A 16,349-nucleotide genomic window follows, 5' to 3' on the forward strand; every position below is an offset into this window, starting at 1 on the left:
TCCAAGAAAGAAGAGAAATCTACAAGTTTGGAAAACATACTTAGGAGAATAATCAAGGAAAACTTCCCTGGCCTTGCTAGAGATCTAGGCATGCAAATACGAGAAGCTCAAAGAACACCTGGGTAATTCATTGCAAAAAGATCATCGCCTAGGCACACACTCATCAGGTTGTCTCAAGTCAAGATGAATGAAACTATCGTAAGAGCTGTGAGAAATACCTAATGTAAATGACGAGTTGATGGGTGCAGCAAACCAACATGGCAAATGTATACTTATGTAACAAACCTGCACGTTGTGCACATGTACCCTAGAACTTAAAGTATAATTAAGAAAAAAAAAGAATCACTTTATCGGAAACCAGATATATATTCTGATTAGGGGGAAAAAAAGAGCTGTGAAGCAAAAGCATCAAGTAACCTATAAAGGAAAACCTATCATATTAACAGTAGATTTCTCAGCAGACACCCTACTAGAAGGGACTGGGACCCTATCTTTAGCCTCCTGAAAGAAAATAATTATCAGCCAGGAATTTTGTATTCAGCGAAACTAAGCTTCATAAGTGAAAAAAAGACACAGTCTTTTTCAGACAAACAAATACTGAGAGAATTCACCACTACCAAGCCAGCACTGTAAGAACTGCTAAAAGGAGTTCTATATCTTGAAAACACATTTTCGCAATACAACAAAATAGAACCTCCTTAAAGCATAAATCTCACAGGACCGATAAAACAAAAACAATGAAAAAATAAAAAGGTATTCAGGCAACAAACCGCACAATGAATAGAATATTATATATCTCAATACTAATGTTGAATGTAAATAACATAAATGCTCCACTTAAAAGACACAGAATAGCAGGATGAAAAAGAATTCACCAACCAACTATCTGCTGTTCTCAGGAGACTCACCTAATACATAAGGACTCATGTAAACTTAAGGTAAAGGGATGGAAAAAGATATTCCACGCAAATGGGCACCAAAAGCAAGGAGGAGTAGCTATTCTTATATCAGACAAAACAAACTTTAAAACAACAGCAGTTAAAAAGGACAAAGAGGGACATTATACAATGATAAAAAAAACTTGTCCAAAATGAAAATATCGCAATCCTAAATATACATGCACCCAACACTGGAGCTCTCAAATTTACAAAACAATTACTACTAGACCTAAGAAATGAGATAGACAGCAACACAATAATGGTGGGGGACTTCAACACTCCACTGACAGCAATAGACAGGTCAGCAAGATAAAAAGTTAATAAAGCCACAGAACATACTACCCAGCAACTATAGAATATACATTCTATGCATCAGCACGTGTAACATTCATTCTCCAAGACAGACCATATGATAAGCCATAAAACAAGTCTCAATAAATTGAAGAAAATTGAAATTATATCAAGTACTCTCTCAGATCAAAGTGGAATAAAATTGAAAACCCACTCCAAAAGGAACTCTCAAAACCATGGAAATACATTGAAATTAAATAACCTGCCCCTGAATGAGCGTTGGGTGAACAATAAAATCGAGATGGAAATTTAAAAATTATTTGAATTGAACTATAATAGTGACAAAACCTATCAAAACCTCTGGGATACCACAAAGGCAGTGGTAAGAGGAAAATTCAGACTTAAATGCCCATATCAAAAAGTCTAAAAGGGCACAAATAGACAATTGTCAATTTTAGGTCTTTCCTGCTCACATCAAAAAGTCTAAAAGGGCACAAATAGACAACTGTCGATTTTAGATCTTTCCTGTTTTCTCCTGTGGGCATTTAGTGCTATAAATTTCCCTCTAAACACTGCCCTAGCTGTGTCCCAGAGATTCTGGTATGCTGTGTCTTTGTTCTCCTTTGTTTCAAAGAACTTACTTATTTCTGCCTTAATTTTCTTATTTACCCAGTAGTCATTCAGGAGCAGGTTGTTCAGTTTCCATGTAATTGTGCAGTTTTGAGTGAGTTTCTTAATCCTGAGTTCTAATTTGATTGCACTGTGGTCTGAGAGAGGGTTTGTTATGATTTCTGTTCTTTTGCATTTGCTGAGGAGTGTTTTACTTCCAATTATGTGGTCGATTTTAGAATAAGTGCTATGCAGTGCTGAGAAAAATGTGTATTCTGTTGATTTGGGGTGGAGAGTTCTGTAGATGTCTATCAGGTCCGCTTGGTCCAGAGCTGAGTTCAAGTCCTGAATATCCCTGTTAATTTCCTGTCTCGTTGATCTGTCTAATACTGACAGTGGGGCATCAAAGTCTCCCACAATTATTGTGTGGGAGTCTAAGTCCCTTGGTAGGTCTCTAAGAACTTGCTTTACGAATCTGGATGCTCCTGTATTGGGTGCATATATACCTAGGATAGTTAGCTCTTCTCGTTGCATTGATCCCTTTACATTATGTAATGCCCCTCTCTGTCTTTTCTAATCTTTGTTGGTTTAAAGTCTGTTTTATCAGAGACTAGAGACTAGGATTGCAACCCCCCCAGCCTTTTTTTTTTTTTTTTTTTTTTTTTTTTGCTTTCCATTTGCTTGGTAAATAGTCCTCCATCCCTTTGTTTTGAGCCTATGTTTGTCTTTGTACATGAGATGGGTCTAATGAATACAGCACACCAATGGGTCTTGACTCTTTATCCAATTTGCCAGTCTGTGCCTTTTGATTGGGGCATTTAGCCCATTTACATTTGAGGTTAATATTGTTATGTGTGAATTGGATCCTGTCATTATGATGCTAGCTGGTTATTTTGTCCATTTGTTGATGCAGTTTCTTCATAGTGTTGATGGTCTTTACATTTTGGTTTGTTTTTGCAGTGGCTGGTACTGGTTTCTCCTTTCCATATTTAGTGCTTCCTTCAGGACCTCTTGTAAGGCAAAATCCTCAGTATTTGCTTGTCTGTAAAGGGTTTAACTTCTCCTTCACTTACGAAGCTTAGTTTGGCTGGATATGCAATTCAGGGTTGAAAATCCTTTTCTTTAAGAATGTTGAATATTGGCCCCCACTCTCTTCTGGCATGTAGGGTTTCTGCAGAGAGGTCTGTTGTTAGTCTGATAGGCTTCCCTTTGTGGGTAAACCAACCTTTCTCTCTGGCTGCCCTTCACATTTTTTCCTTCATTTCAACCTTGGTGAATCTGACGATTATGTGTCTTGGGGTTGCTCTTCTTGAGGAGTATCTTTGTGGTGTTCTCTGTATTTCCTGAATTTGAATGTTGGCCTGTCTTACTAGGTTGGGGAAGTTCTCCTGGATAATATCCTGATGAGTGTTTTCCAACTTGGTTCCATTCTCCCTGTCACTTTCAGGTACACCAATCAAATGTAGATTTGGTCTATTCACATAGTCCCATATTTCTTGGAGGCTTTGTTCATTACTTTTCATTCTTTTTTCTCTAATCTTGTCTTCACATTTGATTTCATTAAGTTGATCTTCAATCACTGATATACTTTCTTCCGCTTGATTGATTCGACTATTGATACTTGTGTATGCTTCCTTCAGGAAGTTCTTGTGCTGTTTTTCAGCTCCATCAGGTCATTTGTGTTCTTATCTAAACTGGTTATGCTAGTTAGCAACTCCTCTAATCTTTTATCAAGGTTCTTAGCTTCTTTGCATTGGGTTAGAACATGCTCCTTTACCTCGGAGGACTTTGTTATTATCCACCTTCTGAAGCCTACTTCTGTCAATTTGTCAAACTCATTCTCCATCCAGTTTTGTTCTCTTGCTGGCAAGGAGTTGTGATCCTTTGGAGGAGAAGTGGCATTCTGGTTTTTGGAATTTTCAGCCTTTATGTGCTGGTTTTTCCTCATCTTCGTGGATTTACCTACCTTTGGTCTTTGCTGTTGGTGACCTTTGGATGAGGTTTTTGCGTGGTCATCCTTTTTGTTGATGTTGATACTATTGCTTTCTGTTCGTTAGTTTTCCTTCTAACAGTCAGGCCCCTCTTCTGCAGGTCTGCTGGTATTTTCTGGGGGTCCACTCCAGACCCTGTTTGCCTGGGTAGCACCAGCGGAGGCTGCAGAACAGCAAAGATTGCTGCCTGTTCCTTCCTCTGGAAGCTTCATCCCAGAGTGGCACCTACCAGATGCCAGCCGGAGCTCTCCTGTAGGAGGTGTCTGTCGACCCCTGCTGGAAGGTGTCTCCCCATCAGGAGGCATGGGGGTCAGGGACCCACTTGTGGAGGCAGTCTGTCCCTTGGCAGAGCTCGAGCGCTGTGCTGGGAAATCCGCTGCTCTCTTCAGAGCCGGCAGGCAGGAACGTTTAAGTCTGCTGAAGCTGCACCCACAGCCGCCCCCTCCCCCAGGTGCTCTGTCCCAGGGAGATGGGAGTTTTATCTATAAGCCCCTAACTGAGGCTGCTGCCTTTCTTTCAGAGATGCCCTGCCCAGAGAGGAGGAATCTAGAGACAGTCTGGCTACAGGGGCTTTGTGGCACTGCAGTAGGCTCCACCCAGTTCAAACCTCCTGGCAGCTTTGTTTATACTGTGAAGGGAAAACCACCTACTCAAGCCTTAGTAATGGTGAATACCCCTCCCCCCACCAAGCTCCAGCATCCCAGGTCGACCTCAGACTGCCATGCTGGCTGCGAGAATTTCAAGCCAGTGGATCTTAGCTTGCTGGGTTCCATGGGGGTGGGATCTGCTGAGCAAGACCTCTTGGCTCCCTGGCTTCAGCCCCCTTTCCAAGGGAGTGAACAGTTCTGTCTCGCTGGCATTCCAGGCACCACTGGGATACGGGGGGGAAAAAAAAAAAACCCTGCAGCTAGCTGGGTGTCTGCCCAAACGGCTGCCCAGTTTTGTGCTTGAAGCCCAGGGCCCTTGTGGCATAGGCCCCTGACGGAATCTCCTGGTCTGTGAAGACTGTGGGAAAGGCATAGTGTTTGAGCTGGAATGCACTGTTCCTCATGGCACAGTCCCTCACAGCTTCCCTTCACTAGGGGAGGGAGCTCCCCAACCCCTTGCACTTCCCGGGTGAAGCAACGCCCCACCCTCCTTCTGCTTGCCGTCCGTGGGCTGTACCTACGTCTAACCAGTCCCAGTGAGATGAACCAGGTACCTCAGTTGGAAATGCAGAAATAACCCACCTTCTGCATTGATCTCGCTGGGAGCTGCAGACCAGAGCTGTTCTTATTCGGCCATCTTGCCCTGGAATCGCCTTTTGAATTTTTATAAAGTGGAAGTCTCCACTGAGTACTTCCAAGTACTGAATACTGAGTTCCTGTCCAAGTATAGTTATGAAATATTGAGCCCTTGCCTCTTCATCCATCAGAACGGGATATTATTACCAGCTGAACACAACTTTTGCTGCTGAAACTAGTGTTGAACTAAAAAACTGTCCAATTAAAAAATGCATACACAGATACATACCCTAAACACACACACACACACACACACACATATATACATGAGTATATATTTATGTATGTATACACATACACACACACACACACACACACAGAGTTTTTATGGTTATGTGAGCTAGCAAAATAATGCCAAAATAAGCTTTATCTGGGGGAAATTATCTACTGTTGTCAGTTTTCAAAACCTTTTGAATATGTACTTACTCCCTGCAAGTTCAATAGTCAACTGCTTTAAAGCTTACTTAAAATGCAATTTCAGATTATGTGTCAGGTCCAATTCATATGGAACACCCAAATGTTTCATTTTTTAAGTAATGTTAAACTGCCTTGCAACTCACATCTGTCATTAATCCTTCCTGTAATTTTGATTACTAAAGCAATTCTAAAAATAATAGAAACACTCATTAGAGCTCAATAATCTTTGCACCAAAATGTCTTTGAAATAGCAATATAGATTAAAAGCAGCTGATCACCAAATAGCAAATCCAATATTGTAAAAAGTGGATTGGCCGATATTATCCCCAAACTCACAGTGTATGCATTTGTATAAGGCTTATGAGATGAAAGACATAAGAAAAGGAAGAAGAGAGGAAAGGAAGGGCTGTTGGGCCACAAATCTTCCTTGAATCTCCCCTGAAGGAAAGCAGCCATAGCTAAGTGATTGGGTTTTAAAGGGTGTCTCAAAATTCAAACTAATAGGGAAGTGGAAACATCAACCAAACTTTAATTAAAATGCTAAGTGACTGCTGCATGTGGGAGAGACTGCGAAAATTGACACCCAAACACATTCTAATCAGAAATTCAACATGCCAAATTTTCCACTCTTAGAAAGTTGGAAACCTAGTATGTAGGACAATATTATCAACTACATTTTGATCTTCCTTCTTCACTTGCCCAATAAAGGTACCAAAAACAAAGCCTATAATTTTTCTCTGAGCTAAAAACAATAAAATTGGCTGGTATGAACCCAAGATTAAAAAGCAACACTCAGCTGAAACTATCAAGTTTCATAATGATTATCATTAGTAACTGCAAATTCAGCCAGTTTAACAATCTTAAGGGTTTTCATATATCATGGTACAGGGTTTTTGCTTTTTCTAAACACAATTGTTAAGGTACAATTGACATATAATACACTGCACATATTTTAAGTGTATAATTTGCCAAATTTTGATATATGTATATACCCATGAGACACGACACCATCTCTACAATCATGATAATGAGCATATCCATCACCCCCACATGTTTCATCAGGCTCAGTGTTTGCTTTCTTAATAACTAAAACTTTAGGTGTTTTTTTTCATATTAGCTACCCAAATAATTAGTACAAATAATTAGTACAGCACTACTGTACTAATAAGTATGTTCTATAGCATGTCAAAGGTTCATAATTATTCATTCATGAGTAGCAGGGACTAGGGCTTATAAGACTAACTGAGAAATAAAAAGTGTTCTCGTTCAACTACGGAATGGAAATTCAATTTCACAGTATTTTAAAGCAATAAAGGTCACACAATATTAACTGCCTATTTTTGATACTACATAACGTTATTTATACCATGCACAATTAGTGGAGTAAACTACTTTTAGTACTCTGGTGCCAATAATGTTTATTTCCCACATAGATGTACAAATTACTCTTAATTAAATTTACAAATTACTCTTTCCAAAAATCAAGCTTAGGAATAACTGACCAAGAAACTATTAGTAACATGAGGGTTGTTTTTCTCTCATGTTGACTTGTAAGTCATGCACATCACTCAAAGTGCACTATTTAAACATGGACGTTAAGGCAACTAAACTTTTTTCCCCAGGAAAATCAGTTGAAGAGTAATAAATTGATCCAGAAACTAATTTTAACTTAAGAATTTTCCCCCTTCTCATTTCTTTTAAATTTAAGTCATATATGTATCTCATTTCAAGTTACTTAAAGGTGGACGATATCACAACTAAAATTTTCAGTTCAAAATAGGTATAAAGTTGGGTGCTGGCCAAAATTGCCCATATTACTCTTGAGAGACATTCACGCATCAAAAAGGAACCAGATCGGTTTAGAAGGAAAGGACTGAGTAAAACAGATGCCTCCCTCAACTGATCCAGTTAAAGTAAGCAATGGTAAAAGGGAACTGCCTGCTGTCTGCCAGGGAAGAGAGCTGGTCTGCTGGATGCACCAAAAGTTGTCGAAGGAAAAATTCTCCCAAAAAGGCTGCTTGTGTAGAAACAACAGCAAGAAGGGCTAGTTACAGATTATACTTGAGGGTGTCGTGCTTCTTTTGGGGTCAGGAAATTAAAGTTAGCTGACAATTTCAGCTAACTCTGGATTTGGTTATTGAGGTTCCTCTGGACTCTATTAAAAATCAGCTCACTTTTTATTATAATACATCTCGATGAAAACAGCCCTTTTAGGTGAAGGAAAAAAAACCCACAAGGTAGACTACACCCATCAAATTTTGCTCTTGCATTTTTTGCAATCATCCTAAAATACTTTATTTATTGAATAAATGAGACACAATAACTTAATAGGCTTAACACACAAATCTTGCACCTTAAAAATTTTAGGACGTCAACAATGACAATGTAAAGGGACCAACATACCCAATTACATTTATTATTACTATTATTTACTAGAATAGCTTAGATATTCCCCTATCTCATACATTTAAATGAAGAATGCTATTCCATATTTCATGGGATATCATTCAGTCTTAGCCAAATCATTAGCTTCCCTACTCACAAATCCACCAGAACAACACATTGAAAGAACAGAGTAGAATGACAAATTTAAATAAGTCTGAAAATCTAACAAGTATACTATTGTAATTTGAATATACTTTTACTGCTGACACTAATACAGCTGTAATATTTTAAATAAATCACTTTTGTTTTCTTTCAAACAACAGTAATGTAAGAAAAAAGAATTTTAAGAAGAATTTTTGAGTATTGTTGCCTTCTTCCTAACTGTTGTCTTCTTCCTAAATGTTTCTTGGCAATTCAGTCTTAAAAGGAGGCTTTTTGGGCCCCTGCCTAAGCCGAAAAGAAACTGAGGGTTTCCCTGCAGCCTACTCATTCTAATATTTTATTAGTTATCTCTGACCTGTAAATATTAAAAACCAGATAGAAAGCACATGGACTCTTTTATGCTAACACATGCAGCAAAGCGGCCTTAGGAAAGTCACTTATCGCAGAATATTGACTTCATTACCATGATTGAAACTACTCAAAGTAACTATGTGCCCTCGCATTTTCTTCTCTCCTTATCCATTCCATCTCCCAAACTTTAAATATAAGATGGCCAGGAGCTCAGAGGCTTGACCTTATTGTGTACAGAGAACTGACAAAGCCCAAAGTGAAGCCCAAGTTCAAATGTACTCTTTCTATATTTACCTAGAGGAGCCTAAGCACAAGATTCCGAGAATCTGAACTGTTTTTAATATTAACTTTAATATTAAAAATTTTTAGTATTTTAATATGCTTTCATGTTATACTTTCTCTTAAAAAGATAAGCAGGAAGATTTTTTTTTAACTGTGAGAAACTGAAAGAAACTGTGTTTTGAGGTCTGGCAAGGCAAAATAGAAAGAAATCAGTTTCTTCCAAATTGTTTTCATAACTCTCCACGGCGTAAACCACTGAATCCTATTAAATTAACTTGTCCCACTCAATAAACCCACTCTCCCTTCACAGATAACCACTGGAGAGAACTCCTAGACATAATACAGAAATAGTAGCTTTAATAAGAATACATAGATTGAATTCAAAGTTGGACTCATTAAATCTATTGATGTTTTGTTTAAAATGACTCGAAATTGAAAGTAAAGATATGTTAAAATGATTAAATCAGACAGAAATATCCATAAATAGGTATTAGTAGGTACAATATATAAACATTAGCTTTGCTAAAGGCGATCAGCTATTAAATGGCAGAAATTACAGTCACAATCTGAATTATTGAAAGTGTATTTTTAATATTACAAAAACTCACACATTTTAGTAAGAATTACTATTCATGCTGGGCATGGTGGCTCACGCCTGTAATCCCAGCACTTTGGGAGGCCAAGGCAGATGGACCACGAGGTTAAGAGTTCGAGACCAGCCTGGCCAAGATGGTGAAACCTTGTCTCTACTAAATATACAAAAATTAGCTGGGCGTGGTGGTGCGTGCCTGTAATCCCAGCTACGTGGGAGGCTGAGGGAGGAGAATTGCTTGAACCCGGGAGATGGAGGCTGCAGTGAGCTGAGATCACACCACTGCATTCCAGCCTGGCAACAGAGCAAGACTCCGTCTCAAAAAAACAAAAACAAAATCAAAAAATGGATGAAGTTCTTTTTATCTAATTACTACCATGCAAATGTAGCTATAACTCACAACTGACCCAAAAAATGCTTCCACTGAATGACACAGTCACTGTCATTTCTCAGTGACCGAAGCTTGGATTCCTTAGTTTTTCAGTTATGCTACTGACAGGAAGAAAATGCTAAACCAGTCATCACATCAAATCGCTGAGAACCCTAAAAGGCACAATAGTCTTCTACTTCAAAGAAGGTACTAGAATCTAGATATCCAACAAGTGGCAGTTAAACGACAAGAAAGCCATAGACTATTATGCAGGTGTTAAAAATGATGCTTTTAAAGAGTATTTACTAACATGGGAAAATGCTTATATTTTCCTGCTTTAAAAAAGCATGTGAGATTGTATATACACTGAACTCTATTCCATTTATTGCCTTTCACACTGAATGCAACTCTTCTCCCATCCCTTTGCCTAGTACAAGGATCCTCAAAATGCAGTCCTCTAAGATGTAGTAACAGCTGTTAGAAACGCAAATTGTCAGGCCCCCCGCACCAGACCTGCTAAATCAGAAACCTCTGGGGTAGGGGGGAGCCCAGCAATCTGTTTTAATAAGCTCTCCGGACAACTCTGATGCTCAACAAATTGTGAAAACCACTGGCTACTTCTTAATAATTCTTCAGATTTCAGCTCACAGTTCTCAGGGAAGCCTTGCCTCACCCAACCTTCCATCCTGCAAGCAAAGATGAGTTTATTGTACCTCACAAGAACCAAGATTTTTCTTTCACAAGTTATTGCAGCTAAAATTATTTATGATTATGTAAGCAGAGTTTTTAACTCCAGTTGAGATATTTCAAGTCTAGTGACACATATGAATCACCTGGAAGTTCTCAAAAATCCTTGGCCATACCCCAGATCAAACAGAATTCACTGGAGTATGACTCAAGCATCTGTACTTTTTAAATATTGTGATTCCACTGTTTGGCCAAGGTTAAGAATCACTGTACCAGACTCAAGCTCCAGACGACCAGTAAATGGTGACCAGTATTTGTTGAATGAATATGTGGGTTTTTTCACTTTATTTTATAGGTTTTGTTTTGTTTCAGTCTTGCACATAATACAAAATTCCAAATGCACAGAAAGGGTCCAGTGAAAAGTGAAGTCTCCTTCTCTTCCTATCTCCTCTCAGAGGCAATGACTGGGACCAATGCCATGATGTTTCCTTAAAAGACTGAATATCTGTCAGTGCATACAGAAAAGACCACAGGTTGGATGGCAGGATTACAGATTATTTTACTGCTTCTTTATGCACATCTGAACTTTTTGTAAAATGTATACACATTACTTTCAATATTGGGAAAGGAGGTACCCTATGAATAATTGTATGGGTGTGCATCCAGAGCTATTTAGTAGATAAACACTGGGTCTTAGGGCTCCCACAACAATAGCCACTTAGAATGTACATACAGCTGTTCCATTTTGTCAAGTTCTTAGAAGAGACCTTTTACCTGGTTTAAGCAAGCAATTGCCCAATTATTCCACCTGCTTATTTTGGTTATATTTTCACTTCTGATTAGATATACAGCTTCTCCAGAACTTCTACCAGAAAATGGTGGGAGGGTGCACAAAAGGAGGAGGTATTGTTCATCCTAGGAACCAGATTAAGAAGTGGGATCATGGTTTATAGATCTTGTCTTGATTTAGTTAGTATAAGCTCCTCTCCAAAACTGACCATCTCTGGGTGTATGAATATGAAAAGCTGAGGCCTGGACCCCAGGGTGGTGGCTCAACTATGGTTCACTCCTTTAAAGACCCTGAGCCCTTTTGACTCCATGCCAGTTAGTGATTCTATCTCAATACAGTACTTTGGAACAGGGTTTCACGTCTGAGATTTCTATAAGTAGAAACTGGAGTATGGAGAGCTTTACAACAACGGACCCAGACTTTTTTGGCTTTTGGGGTTTTTTAATTATCTTTTTCCTACTTTCTACCTCCCTTACTCTTATGGTCTAAGACCACTCCCCTGTGTTGTCAGTATGACTCATTCTAGCATCAACTCTTGGCCCCCTATCCTCCATTTTGTTTCCATAACTGGGTAGAAAATCAGCTTGCTAGGACTTTTAAAAACCTACTCTAATGTAGACCCAAGAGCTCTCTGAGGAGGCAAGAGCCTGGACTTGAGGGCCATTTCTTTAAGGACTTGTAGGCCTTTTCCTATTTAACTCCTGATCCTTATCTCAGGCAGACATATGAGATAGAGGGGAAAAAAATGCCTTCTGTAGAGATAAAGCATTTCCATGTTCCATTTTTCCCATATTTAGACAAAGACCAAGGTGTACGATCACAGTTAAGGAGGAAAATGTTTGGATATGTACATGGATAGGACCAAGGGGAATATATACATAACTTAGATAGTACACAGAAACAAGTAAGATAATATTAAGCTAGAAAGGGAGCTAGGCAGTGGCCACTCCAACATCTCCAAGTGCAACCTGCCACACAGATACTTAAGCATTGTCTTGTACTGTATACTAGTTGTTTTATGTGTGTTGATACAGTCTTCCGGACTGGAAGCACCTGAAGGCTGGGCCTTATCTCCTACTGCTTCAGTTTCCTCTCTCATGCTGAGTCCAAAGCAAAGGTTTAATATTTAAATTGTGGCCAAGCGCGGTGGCTCACGCCTGTAATCCCAGCACTTTGGGAGGCCAAGGTCAGGAGATCGAGACCACGGTGAAACCCTACCTCTACTAAAAATACAAAATATTAGCTGGGCGTGGTGGTGGAGGCCTGTAGTCCCAGCTACTCGGGAGGCTGAGGCAGGAGAATGGCGTGAACCCGGGAGGCAGAGCTTGCAGTGAGCCGAGATCACGCCACTGCACTCCAGCCTGGGTGACAGATCAAGACTCCATCTCAAAAAAAAAAAAAAAAATTAAATTGTATTAAATACTTCATAGTTGACAGACTAAAATAGACTACAGCAGAAAATCAGCTCTGCATAGTAAGATCACTGTATCTTAAATGTGATAAATTTTTTAAAAATCATAACCAACATTATATGCTGATAAGATGAATTTTGAAATTCACTGTAGCTGTGGCCATGATTAATTACAAGTTTAATCATGTATTTTAGGGTAAACCTATTTCCTTAATATCTCTTTTCTATTAAATTACATGCACTATGCTAATGTTAAGGGCCAAAGTAATTTTCTGGGCTGCTCAAATCTTTTGGGTTTGATTTTTTGAAAAGATAGTTTGACAATTTAACAAAATTATAAAATAAAATGAATAAGAACTGGCACAATCTTTTCAGGACTATGACAACATAATTAGACCACAGTGTCTATAATTATGAAAGAAAATATTCTCAAATATTGTTTTATGAATTTCATGATGCATAATAAAGGAAAAAACCTCTATCTCATTCACTACACATTTTAACAGTTTAATTTTATTCTACTGTGATAATGAAAAAAGGGATGCCCAATATTTATGCCAGGAAGAAAACTCTCCAAACATGCATCAAGCAAGTGTAATATCTGTACTGTAGGTTTTATTTTAATCTCACAGCTAATTCAGAAAGTCAATAAAAATGTAAAGGAATATGGTATTTACATTGTAATTAAAGGTCACCCTGTATGCAAAATGTCAATGGTAGAGTGATGCCCCCAAGTGGCATAATGATAAATTGCAATACTTTGATGGAAAAGTTAAGTACTATGTACATACAGCTGTTCCATTTTGTCAGGTTCTTTGATTAAATCTAGAAATGTATATGATGAATCTGTATTTCATAGGAACTAGTCATAAGTCCTACAAACTTATTGTTATTCCTTTAACACTGACACCAAGGGATAGTCTGATACCTTCCTTATGAGCTCAAAAAGTTAAGGGTGTATCTGCAAAACAAAAAGGGAAGTCATATCTATTCTGATGTGTTGAAGGAATAGCATTCATAACATTATAGAAATCTGTATAAAGTATTCATCTTCTAGCCACCTCTAACATTAACCAATTCCCTATGTTTGTGGTCTAGTATGTAAAGCATAATTTAAAACCTTATCTAGTCAAATTGCTTGGACAATGAGTAGTGCTAATAATGTGCTGAACTAATGGTTCAGTATCAACACTAAAAAAAAAAAAAAACAAGTTTAGTTTCCTGCCTCATAGATGCATTAAACATAACAATCACTGATGAGTTGATATCTTAGCTAAAAGGTTCACATTCTGAGAACCAATTTATTTTGGACAGCCACAGAGATATAAAAGATGACAACAGAATTAGTACAATCTCAAGACACATCTTGAATAAGTTTTTTAAATTACATGCCTGGTTTCAGATTGGTTTATTTGGGAAATTTTTCTCATTTAAAAGTAATCCAGAAAAACCTTCCATTTATTAGAAGTTTCCAATTGCAGTCATTGGGTAGGAATTAGCTAAAGTTTTCTTAGGCTTCCTTTAATTATTCCTTTAACTTGGATTGTTTATAATTAAGGTGAATCTGTGCCGTTTTTGAGGAATAATTATGAGCAAGGCAATGTGATATCTAAATCTTATATAAATAGGCAGATATCGTATTCTTATTACAATCCTATGAGGTATTATACTCATTTTAAAGATAAGAAAACCAAAGCTCAGATTAGGAATGTACAGAATCTAGACTTCACATTAAGAACAGGCCTGGCTTTACTCTTTGTTTGCATCCAAAGCTGGGATTTTAACAATGACACCATACTGCTCTGTTTCTATTACAGCATTCTAGAACTTTGTGAGTAGTCACATTCATACTTTTTTCTGATTTTAGCAAATAATTCCAAAAGCAATTGTCTACAAAGGTCGGCACATAGTGGAAAGGTGTGATGCAGCTGTATGCCAGAGACAGTGAAGAGAGGCAGGAATGTGGCTAACTGGAGAATACAGAATTTGTCTAAAGGAGTATCTGCTACCTAGCTTTAGCAGTCCATCGTGGCTACACAGGAACTGATGTTAGCAAACACTCCCAAATTTTTTTTTTTTTTTTCTAGAAAAGATGAAATGCTCAATTTATATGAGATGCTCATTTAAAAATACTGACTACTGGCCAGGCGCAGTGGCTCACACCTGTAATCTCAGTACTTTGGGAGGCCAAGGCGAGAGGATCACCTGAGGTCAGGAGTTCAAGACCAGCCTGGCCAACATGGTGAAACCCTGTCTCTACTAAAAATACAAAAATTAGGCGGGTGTGGTGGCGCATGCCTGTAATCCCAGCTACTTGGGAGGCTGAGGTGGGAGAATCACTTGAACCTGGGAGGTGGAGGTTGCAGTGAGCCAAGATCGCACCACTGCACTTCAGCCTGGAAGACAGAGTGAGACTCCGCCTCAAAAAAAAAAAAAAAAAACTGATTAATTTACTAAAAAGAAGCACTACCCAGGCCAAACAAAAGACATCTGAAAGCCACATGTGGCCAGTATGCAATATGTTTTAGATTCTGATGATGAATGATTCCTTTCCCAGAGATTCTGGACTAGACCTTCTGGTGCCAAATGATTTTTGTCCGTTATCCTCACCATTGGATTCATTCCACAAACATGTCTGCCATCTTCAGCTCCAGTCGTGTTTTTTTAAGATTGGTTCAGGTACAAGAAAGATCACTAACAAATCACTTGCCAACCAACCAACCCCAACCCCCTTTCTTCTCTCTCATTCTCTTTCTCTCTCTCTTCCCTCCAACTACAAACACACTCTCTCCACTCACTCATTATCTTAAGTCTAAAGGTTTCAAGTTTGATCTTCATACATCTTATTTTACATCCTTTTAATCAACTTTTTAGTCCTCCTGTGAATTATCTTAAAATTTTTCATATTCCTCATTAGTTGAAGAAACCAAAATTGGATATGATCCTACAGTGTAGTTTTTAGAAGTACTGGGTCTGGTTTAGGTCTTACTCTCAATGTTTCCATAAAGGTTCTCTAATGATTGTCGGAAATTTATCATTCTACTCTAAATGGCTAGAAGAGCACCTCTAGGATTAAAGGGAAAAATCCTTTTCAATAGGAATCATAATGCATGTTCTAAGGACATCAGAAAAATGCCAGCTTTTTTATCATCCCTCATGTAGAAATTGACTAAAAACTAGTGGAGCCAAGATGGCCGAATAGGAGCAGCTCCAGTCTACAGCTCCCAGCCTGAGCGACACAGAAGACGGGTGATTTCTGCATTTCTGTTTGAGGTACCGGTTTCATCTCATTAGGGAGTGCCAAACAGTGGGTGCAGGACAGTTGGTGAAGCGCACTGTGCGCAAGCCAAAGCAGGGCGAGGCATTGCCTCACTCGGGAAGCGCAAGGGGTCAGGGAATTCCCTTTCCTAGTCAAAGAAAGGGGTAACAGGCAGCACCTGGAAAATCGGGTCAGTCCCACCCTAATACTGCGCTTTTCCAACGGGCCTGGAAAACGGCACACTAGGAGATTGTGTCCCGCACCCGGCTCGGAGGGTCCTATGCCCACGGAATCTCGCTGATTGCTAGCACAGCAGTCTGAGGTCAAACTGCAAGGTGGCAGTGAGGCTGGGGGAGGGGCGCCCGCCATTGCCCAGGCTTGCTTAGGTAAACAAAGCAGCCAGGAAGCTCGAACTGGGTGGAGCCCACCACAGCTCAAGGAGGCCTGCCTGCTTCTGTAGGCTCCACCTCTGGGGGCAGGGCACAGACAAACAAAAATTCAGCAGGAACCTCTGCAGACTTAAATGTCCCT

General features: G+C 39.1%; 1 protein-coding gene across 28 annotated transcripts in view; it reads right to left on the reverse strand.

The window, feature by feature from the left end:
• The window catches only part of NEK11 (NIMA related kinase 11), a 327,824-nt gene that overhangs the window by 301,241 nt on the left and 10,234 nt on the right, over positions 1-16,349 (reverse strand). The window lies entirely within an intron of this gene.

Source organism: Symphalangus syndactylus, chromosome 10, assembly GCF_028878055.3.
Source record: "Symphalangus syndactylus isolate Jambi chromosome 10, NHGRI_mSymSyn1-v2.1_pri, whole genome shotgun sequence".
Classification (NCBI taxonomy): domain Eukaryota; kingdom Metazoa; phylum Chordata; class Mammalia; order Primates; family Hylobatidae; genus Symphalangus; species Symphalangus syndactylus.